Source organism: Sinocyclocheilus anshuiensis, unplaced genomic scaffold (assembly GCF_001515605.1).
Source record: "Sinocyclocheilus anshuiensis isolate Anshui unplaced genomic scaffold, SAMN03320099.WGS_v1.1 scaffold656, whole genome shotgun sequence".
Lineage (NCBI taxonomy): Eukaryota > Metazoa > Chordata > Actinopteri > Cypriniformes > Cyprinidae > Sinocyclocheilus > Sinocyclocheilus anshuiensis.
In genome coordinates, this window is record NW_015555829.1 from 590,145 (window position 1) to 601,034 (window position 10,890).

Sequence of the window (10,890 nt, forward strand, 5' to 3'; positions counted from 1 at the left end):
TTGGAGAAATTTAGCATTACATCACTTGTTCACCAATGGATCCTCTGCAGTGAATGGGTGCCGTCGGAATGAGAATCCAAACAGACTCATATTTTAGCTGGAAGCAACGGTTTGAAGTCTTAATGATAGATTTGTTTATTACAAAGTTGTATGGATTACTTGTGGATTGTTTTATGTTTTTATCAGTTGTTTGGACTCTCATTCTGATGGCACCCATTGACTGCAGAGGATCCATTGATGAGCAAACGATGTACAGTAATGCTATATTTCTCCAAACCTGTACCAATGAAGAAACAAACTTGGATGACTTGGATGAATATAGACATGTTCTTGTAAATATTCAGCAAATTTTAGTTTTTGAGTGAACTAGTCTTTTATAAATACATAAAATAAATAAATAATATACTGTAGTTGGTCACTTCATATGTTGGTCATACAGTCACTATATGCGGTTCTTAGCTAAAATATGCCTGCATATAGTGACAATAGGCACTTCTGGGCACTTCTTTCTGCCTCACCACCACTGAGTTCCTATTTTGCATAGTGTGATAATTATGGCTTCACTGACTAAATTATACAGTCCTTGATGAGGCAAACAAAGACAAATCTGTTCTCTGATATGAAGGCAGGCAAAATACATTTCTCTGTGCTTCTTTCAGAGTTATATGTTCTCCTTGAGCTGTTATTTAATCATGTATATCCACAGCAGAAATTTCTCTTTTGTCTGTGATTATTTTGTGAATATTTAGCATTTACATGAATCCCCGGTGATCAGCAGAACGTCCTCAGAGCATAGTATCACTAGAGCTCAATTCTCTCTCTCATTTTGCTTCATTACGTTTCTAATAAGGACAGCTGCATTCAACAGAAAATGTATGAATCTTGCTTTTTAAAATGATACAAAGACATTTTGTAAGTCTGTCTGTTTATATTTCTACACAACTCAGATATGCCCACCCGTCATGACCTAATATCCAGCTTAAATAAAAATTGTGTGTTCTTTCACAGGAAGTACAGAAGCAGAGGTCAGTTTGCCTCTAGTGCAGCAAAACCTTCACTGAACTGTGACATTCCCAACACCAACCAATAGCAATCTCAAGATTCAACATAGAAAGACAATAAAGACTTGAGTGAAATGACATCTTTTATTGCATAGGTATAGAATGTCCAATTGTAATGTAAAAACAAGTTTACATTACACTGCTATAGTTTAAGTAATTATATAGAAAAATACTGATTTGATAATGATATTGAATATTGATTTGACTTAAAATTATTTTATAATACTTGTAGGGACGAATAAATGTTGTGATTGACCAATCAGAAACGACTATTCCAGAAATCCCTGTCATAAAATGAAATATCAAATCAAAATAATAAATACTATGTAAATAATTAAGAAAGACTGTGACATATATTAGTTATATTTTCAGTCCTGAGCCCTGTGTATTGTTATATTTGTGTGCGCACATCTCAATGCTCTTCTTTAAAATACTTAGAGAAATGATTATGAGTAACTACTGTCATGGTAACCTGCTTGCTAATGTAATCATCCTTTGAGTTTTTAATGGTCTCTGTGTTAAACACCATCTCAAATAAGCATCTCAACAGAAGTTGCTATTTCCACTCCAATGAGCTCTGTTTATTGTTATCAGTTACTAATTAAATCAGATGTGGTGGGACTTGTGCACCGCTTGTATCATACGTGATAGGATGGATTATGGCCTTTGTTAATGCGCGTGGGCACAATACGCTTATTCAGTGGTGCACGACCGGGGACTTTACATCACATAATCAAATAATCAAGTCCCAAAACTAATTACAGTACAGCTATGCATCTTCATTCATGGAGGACTGCCTTCACACTCTATGGCGTACGCTGTGATCCGTGCAAGATTTTTTATTCATTTATTCTTTTCTCTGTTTGGTGCAGAATTACTGTATTAATTAACAACCTATTTTAGCTTCAGTTGTTGCAGATTCCCATTCGGCTTTGACACCATTATAACATTAGGGGCGTCAGGATGTACACGATCTTGCACATGAGGATGAGGTTAATATGAAAGCTGTTCACCTCTTTATAATGGATCCTAATGCTGGCTCAATAAATGTCCTATATAAGTTATACATCATGATAACGACTTTCCATCTACCTCTATTAAACCGAGCTGATGATATTATCTATCAATAATTTGTCCTCTATCCCAATACCTATCTCTCACAGAATTATTTTTGAATTTTTATATCTTCATTAAAGGGGTCATATGATGCGATTTCAAGTTTTCCTTTCTCTTTGGAGTGTTATTTTATAAAGATATTCTTTATAAAAGTTAGTCCATGCCCTCCTAAAACGCCTCATTTAAACACGCCCCCACATGTCTACGTCATGATGTGGGAAGCTTTGCATAACGCTGCCCAAATGCTCACGCAAAGATAGAAGGCGTAACTTTATTGTTGCTGCCACCACCGCCGCCATGTTGAACCCCCAACTGCTCTCCGGACGCTGCAGCATAAATGGCAGCCCACTGCTCTGGGTGTGTTTTCACGGTGTGTGTGTGCACTTAGGATGGGTTAAACGCAGAGCACTAATTCCTAGTATGGGTAACCATACTTGGCCACATGTCACGTCACTTTCGTCACTTTCACTTTCGTAAAAAGACAGTATAAGTCATTATAATCCGTAATTATGTCCCCACTGGATGCAACAAATGCCTTGTTTATAATGGGTTTTAATGTTTTTGTCTTGCCGCTCTGGCCGGACAGGTCATCACAGTATGGTAGGGGCGTAACATTTCTGTCACGCGCTTGAGGTATTCGGCCAATCACAACGCACTGGATAGCTGCCCAATCAGAGCACACCTCGCTTTTCAGTCAGATGAGATTTGTAAAAATCTACGCATTTCAGAAAGGCGGGCCATAGAGGAGAAACAATAATGTACAGTATGTGGAAAATAATGTGTTTTTTTAACCTTAAACCGCATAAACACAAATAATGTTCTTTTTAGCAACATCATATGACCCCTTTAGTATGTTTGTTTATTTATTATTTATTTATTTTCTTTTCTCGGGAAGACTGCTGCCTGCTTGCTGCAGGTGATTTCAGGTTTTGCTATCCTCGTGAGGACATTTGACAATGTAGGCAAATCTGACCCATTCAAAAAGGATTTCTGACACACTTTCACTTTAAATGGAGGTTTAAACCCAAAGCTGAGGAGGAGCATGTTCATCTAATCCTATTGTTCATAATATAACGTTACTCATAACACAGATGCTTACCTCACTTCTGAGAAAAATGTATCCCACCACTGAAGTCGACCCACTATTAATGTCAGATGTGCAAATCGAGAGAGAAATACAACATAAATGTTAAAATAAAAGTTAAACATATCCATGGCGAGATGAATATCCCTAGAAAGATAAAACATTTTTATTGCTGGTAAAATCTATGTCTATAAATATTAAATAATATAAAATTATAAATAAACTATAACATGTTAAATAAAATTAATTAATTCATTCATTAAGAATGGATGAAATAGACTAAAAGTGACTTTCAACTGAAACTGTTTTTTTTTTTTTTTTTTTTTTTTTATTACTTAAGCACCAAATCAGCATATTTGAATCATTTCTGATGGATCATGTGACACTGAAGCCTGGAGTAATGGCTGCTGAAAATTCAACTCTGCCATCAGAGGAATAAAATTTATTTTTTAAAATATATTAAAAAGAAGTCAGTTAATTTAAATTTTAATAACATTTCACAGTATTGCTTTTTTTCCTTTATTTTTGATAAAATAAATGCAGCCTTGTTGATCATAAAATATTCCTTTTGAAAACATTCAATAATTATTTCAAAAACATAAAAAAATCCTAATATACAGTACTGCTTTCTATACTAGACTCAAATTAAACAGCTTGTAGAGTTATAAAATAATGTGAATTGTAGCATAGCTCAGAGAATTCCAGAAGAGACAGGAAAAGCCTTCTCTCTATTTTATCTCATTTTGGTCAGAAACATCTGCAGATATTACAGAGCTCTCAGGTCATTCTTGCCTATGGAGAGAGACTGAGAGTGAAGTAGAAAGTCCGGACTCGAATGAACAACGCTCCCCAACCGAGTAACAGTAATCTGTTCTGACTCCTTCCTCTCTCTTACACTGTTACGCTGATAGAGCTCAATGGATGCAAACCCACAACAGCTGCTCATCACAGGCATAACTAAACAACAGAGAGGTCAACATTAATCTACGTCTCTTTTCAAGAACTGCTTCAACATCTTCCATTTAGATACTTTACCCAGAATCCCTTCAGGGCAACCAGCACATTAGATGATCCGTCTCCTCCAACCGCTGGAAAACACTTGACACAAGCCTCAAGAGAGCTGTAGGTTTACAGAGATGCTTAGAAAATGTAATCTTTCATCTTTTGCAGACAGATACCTGAAATTACATGAAATTACAGTTTACAAACATAGGCTTGCTGCTGACACTTCTGGATTCTTCAGGCGCCCCAGACAAGAGCTGTTTCAGGATAGCGTCTCATTCAAATTGAGCTGAAAATGGACAAAAACGTGATGTGTGTGACGTTGAAATACCCCATTTCCAAAAGATTGGTGGAGATTTCTGTCATTTTCAGTAGATCACACAAACCCTAAAATTTAAAACAGATGATTTTAACCTTCAAAACACAACCATGAAAAATGTGGAAGGTTATGCAAATAAAAAAACATGAAATATGGAATAAATATTTCTTAATTTAATTTATATATGTTTTTTAAATATGAATATTAATTTAAAGTTAAACGTAATTTAATTAGTATTAAAAATAATTATCATTTGTAAAATCATTACCAGCAATTAAGTCTCTTCAAAGTCAAAAATTACATGTATATTACCGTTCAAAAGTTTGGAGTCAGTATTATTTTTTTTTATGTTTTTGAAAGAAGTCTCTGAAGGCTGCATTTATTTAAAAAAAAAAATAAAAAATACAGTAAAAACAGCAATATTGTAAAATATTATTACATTTTAAAAGGACTGTTGTCTATTTTAATATATTAAATAATGTAATATATTTTGTGATATAAGCAGTCATTACTCCAGTCTTCAGTGTCACACGATCCTTCAGAAATCTTTCGAATATGCCTTGTTGGTGCTCAGGAAGCATTTTTTATTATTATCAATGTTGAAAACAGTCAACAGGACAGGATTCTTTGATTAACAGAAAGAAAAAAAAACAGAATTTATGTGAAATACATTTTATTTTGTAGCAATGTAAGAGTCTTTGCTGTCACTTCAATCAATCAATCAATCAATCAATCAATCAATCAATCAATCAATCAATCAATCAATCAAACAATCAATCCAATCAATCAATCAATCAATCAATCAATCAATCGATCGATCAATCTTACTGACCCCAAACATGTGAACAGTAGTCTATCAGGTCAAAATAGTTTTTTAAGCAGTGAAGACACATATTACGTCTGCTAGGTATTTTCAATTTTATTTCTGTTTTCTGTGCTATTTTAGTTTTGTCTGGCTTTAGAAGTGTCGTGTTCTATGTTTTAGGGTGTGGATTAATCAAACTTTTACACATCAAGAATGTATAGAATACAGAATAATGTTGAAATTGATGTCATGTCTGTTGTTCAAAAAAAGAACTGGTATAAATTCAATACAAACTACTGGAATCACTTTGCAATACTTTTTTATAAACATTAACAAGCATTATTACATTGTATAATATTTAACAGGACATTAGAACTATATTATTCCTCATATCCATGCTAAATATGCTTGTCTGAAGAACTCAGAAATGCAGTTGGCACAAGGGCCACATGGAGAAATGCCAAAGCAATTCTTCATTCTGGTCATTCATATCATAACAGCAGGTTGCAGTGTTTCCTTTTTATCTTTATAAGCCCTGCAGAATAATGTTACTGCTAATACAACTGGCACACAAATCAGTTTTTGAATGAGATAGGTAAAGGTTGCCATGGCATCTGTTGTGTGTTACCAAGGAGATTTGTTACCACATATTTTTCACCTTTGCATCCTTTTAACACCCAGGTTATGACATCTTTTAACTCCATCTACATCTCCATGGCGACAGTAATTACCTCACATCATGCCATATCACGGAACTACAGGAAGTGTGGAACTGTAAACAAACATTGTCAGTCCTGTTTAAGATTAGGACCCGTCCGTCACACCTGCTAAAGAAATAACAGCGATGACACACACGAGTCAAGATCACAAACAACAGCAGCTGCTTCGAGCCAAACCGTGATGCTATAATTACAGATGGAGTGATATCCGTTACACTCAGCAGACTTTTTAAGCACATCTTTCATATATCAGCATGAAAATTACCAAAAGTAGACTTTTATCAAAGAGACCCGTTTTTCTCCCTCAGAGTTTTTCTCCCTCATATGATGGATGGTCAGGAGGGCTTCTCCCTTCAAGCTTTCTACTATTCCTTTTCCTTTCTTTCCACTATGTTTCAGAAAACCCTACTTTAAATGGCAGTCATTTGTAGCTATTCAGTCAGGAAAACAGCTGCTACATGGAGGCACATTCATAAAATGATGCATAAGAAACCTTTAGTGTAAGAGAGAGACATAGCGACAAAGAGGTGAGAGTCTAAGAAAGGAACGAAAAAGTGCTAAAAAGAGTAGGTGAATGTATTCTTGTGGTGGGACAAACTTCATGTCAATCCATTGGCTGGAGGTGACCTCCTTTGCGTTGGGCGTGTGGTTTAACCCGCCTACCCGGGAGTAAGAGCCGAGGGAGGCCGATTAATCCAAATGCTGCAGATTACTCCAGATAAGTGTTTCAGATCAGCAGATCTTAATGGTGGGAATGAAAAACCTGGTCTGATAAGGCAGGAGACGCTATTGATCACTGTTCAATATGCGGGTGTGGAGACAAGATCCAGGATAAACAGTTCATTTAGAGCTGGGGGTTTGAAGTATCGAACTGCTGCAAAACAGAACAAAGAGAGAGGACGGCATATATAGAGAGAGAGAGAGTAAAACACTCACAGTGCTACTTCCTGTACTGAGGAAAAAGTCCTTAACCTGTATTGAACTGGATCAACTCAGCCTATAGAGAATTGAACTCCATTTAGATTTGACTATAGAGTTGCCAAAAGCTTCGATATTACTCAACTGGTAAAACTTGGTACTTGCAACATCAAGGTCACGGGTTTGATTTCCAGGAAACACTCACACTAATAAACTGAATACTGTGATTTGATAAATGTCTTTTTGCATAAACACACTAGTTCACATTATAAGGAAAAACAGTGACACTTTAGATTAGGAAACACACTATTAACTAAGAGTTTCCCTCAATGAATTCATAATCTGCTGCTTATTGATAATAAATAAGGTAGCTGTTTTGTAGTATACTGATCCTTGAGATAAGGGACAAAACATGTCCTACGCACAAAAGCCCTCTTTATGTTAAAAATGAAGAAATTAATCAAAATAAAAGTACTTAAAAAGTTACAGCTACAGGAAATCTGTATACTAAGGCATTCATTGCTTTTATTTTTAAACATTTTTTTTTTATTATTTTAAATACATGCTCTATACTTGGAAATATATATTTAACCTGTCCTCAGCATGAGATCACAATATAAAACTGCCAAACAAAGTCTAAAAAATGCAACAAATTCAAAAATATACACTTATATCGAAAGGCAGAGATGTGTATATATCAAATAATACAAAAAGCAAATCTTGCATTATATTTTCCTATAAATATCTATCAAAGTTGTGTCCTCACTTTGTGTCAACTCTGTCAGGAATTTTTATAATTCTGAATAAATCAGGTAATATCAGCGGCAACTTTAACTCTGAGGAACCCTTTCCTATTTCCTGCTCATTGTGGATCTTACAGTAGGACACACAGTCCTGGAAGTTTATATATATATTTTTAAAATATTTTATACAAACAATATTGAGGTCTCTTCAGTCACAACTTTAACATGTCAACTCAGTCATTTCAGTATAATAGTTTCTGTAAATAGTTGTGGGTTAAATCATGGCATTTTTGTTATGTTTATTAATGCAGCTACAACTGTACAACATGTGGCTAATGTGCAAAAATTTTTAATTTTGTCAACTCCGTCGTACGTCAACTCTGTCAGGTTTTATGTCTGATGGAGTTGACTTGTAAGCTGATTGAGTTCACAAATGCTCACAAAACTCTTTTTATAGTGATATAATATATGTTTTGCATATGGGGAATTACTCTAATGTTGTTTCATGAATTTATTTACATACGTATTTGGCCTGATTTACGTGCGTTGTTTATTTATTTATTTTTTTACAACCTGCCACACACAGCAATAGTAAATCCTGATGTAATGGACTTCATTGAGAGCGAACATGCCAATTGACCACTGCTTTAGTCAAGCAGGTCAGGCACAAATACAATTTCGTAACTGATGGGATGTAAAGACCTACAGATCCTTTGGATTCATATTAGGAACATTTCTGTCACTGCTACAGGGCAGCACATAATAATGTTGACCATTACACTGAACCGAAATATAAGCTTCCTGTATTTTGTGAGCTACTGGAGACTCAGATTGAGACTGGAATCCACTGGAAGGATTATTGTATTAAATTAAATGTCAGTTTAAAAATTAGCTAGGTGTCTTAAATTTGTTGTCTTGTCAATCAGTGGTAACACTTTAGATTAGGGAACACTATTCACTAGTTATATATATTCTGCATGACCGTTTTCTAGATCCCTTAAGCATGCCCCATACCAAAACATAACTGCTTGCTGATTCTTGAGATAAGGGATATGTTTTAAAATGTGAGTTTTTACTACTTAATGGTACGGTTACAAGCCCCTATTAAGTTTAGCCAGAAAGGGGGATGCAGCATAAAGAGGACACATGAATCCAAATGCCAGGCGAAAATATTTATTTAAATAACAAAATGGGACATAACACAAATGGAAAACACGTATCCAAACAAAAACGGGAAACACAAATGAACATAGAATAACTAGCAAAGGATAATATACTTCCCCAAACCACGGAGCAAATCCAAAGTATAAAGTCAACAAAAGAAAAACAAACCCAAAATTTAAGAAAAAGGAAAAGGCGTAATAAAGCTTGTTTGCTGGTGGATCTCCTTCCCTTCCATGCTCTGCTTCAGCGTCCTTTATATAGCTAGTAATCACTCATTCCATGAGACGCAGGTGCACCAGGGCGGACCTAAACAATCAGACTCAAAGAGAAAGATTAGGGGAGACATGACGTCACATGAAGGAAGATACGCTCAAGGCGTAGGCCGTAACAGTACATTATTTATAAAGTGATATATTTGTAGAGAAAGGTCTCAGCTAATGGACCATGTAAGGGAACAGGTTTTTTTTTAATGTTTTAAAAATGTTTTTAAATGTTTTTATTCTAAAAATGTACATTTATTCACTTCATAACTTAATTTGTGTCAACTCCGTCAGACACATTAAAACTCATCATATTTTAATTTGATCCACCCAATAATTGTGAAATATTCTGAAATCTGAAATCTTATGTAATTATGGTGTTCAGTGAAGGAGCTGAAGTGATTAAATACATTCTATACATTTTTTTTCAGTTTTCACTCGCAATTCAATTCCTACATTTCTTAATTTTCCACCATTCTTAATATTAAATATATAAATATATATTAATATTAAACATATATAACCTATGTTATTTGAGAACATAGCCATATTATCATGTAGTTCCGTTCATGTTGTACTATTTTAAAACAAACAAAAAAAAAATAGAAAAAATAATACAATCTTTAATTCAAAATTAACATTATCTAACAGTGTAAAAAAAAACTGATGGAGTTGACAAAGGTCCAACTGAGGTTACAACAACTGATTTGGTAACACTTTATAATAATAACAACTTTTATTTATAAATCATTAACAAACATTACATAATGCTTAACAGATCATTAGTTAATATATATTCACATAGAAACATGAGATAATGTTCTTGTTAATGTTTACTAATTAACTTACTAAACATTACCTAATGATTAACATATGATCATTTAATGTAAATTGAAATACTTACAAATGTTAGTAAACTTTCAGTTCATATGATCTTCATTTGTTGGTCTTTGTTTGTTGTGTAGACCCCTATTTACACATCTTAACAAATAATATATTAATTATTTGTTCATGTTTTTGCAGTACCCAATCTAAAGTGGAAACTATTCATCATTTGCAAATGTTTATAAACGATTACTAATCATTTAGTATCTTTATGGACGTTGGACTTTTATCTACACTGTAAAATCTAATTAGTTGGGCTTACTTAAAAAAAAGCATGCAAACCGATTGCCTTGAGAAAACTAAGTAAGGTGAAGTAGGAATAGTATGTTGTACTGACAAATGCTTAGTTAGTATAGTTTACTTACACAAGAGTTCTAGTAACTAAAAAAGAACTGTAGGGGGTACTTGATCCTTTCATTTAGGTTTACTCATGACTTAGTTTCAAAAAATACACTAATGATTTCATTAGAATATAAGTCACCTTCTAAAAGCAACCTATTTATTACTTTTCTTCCCTCGAAATCAAATAACTTTGACTTCATGATGCAAAGTATAGTAACATAAATCAAGTTCCAAGTGCCCAACCAAAGGGAACGCTAATCACTATAATGGTGAATTTAAAAAAAACGAGTGAATGCAACTAGTGAAAGATAACTGCAGACATGGAAGAAATGGGTGAAAAGTCTATTAAGAATCGTTTTCTTTCTTCTTCTGTTGTTATGTTGCACATTAGCAACATATTATTGCACTGCTGCCTCTCACTGGTTTATTAATGTCATTGGTTCCTTTGTGGCTACTTGAATATTTTAAGTGT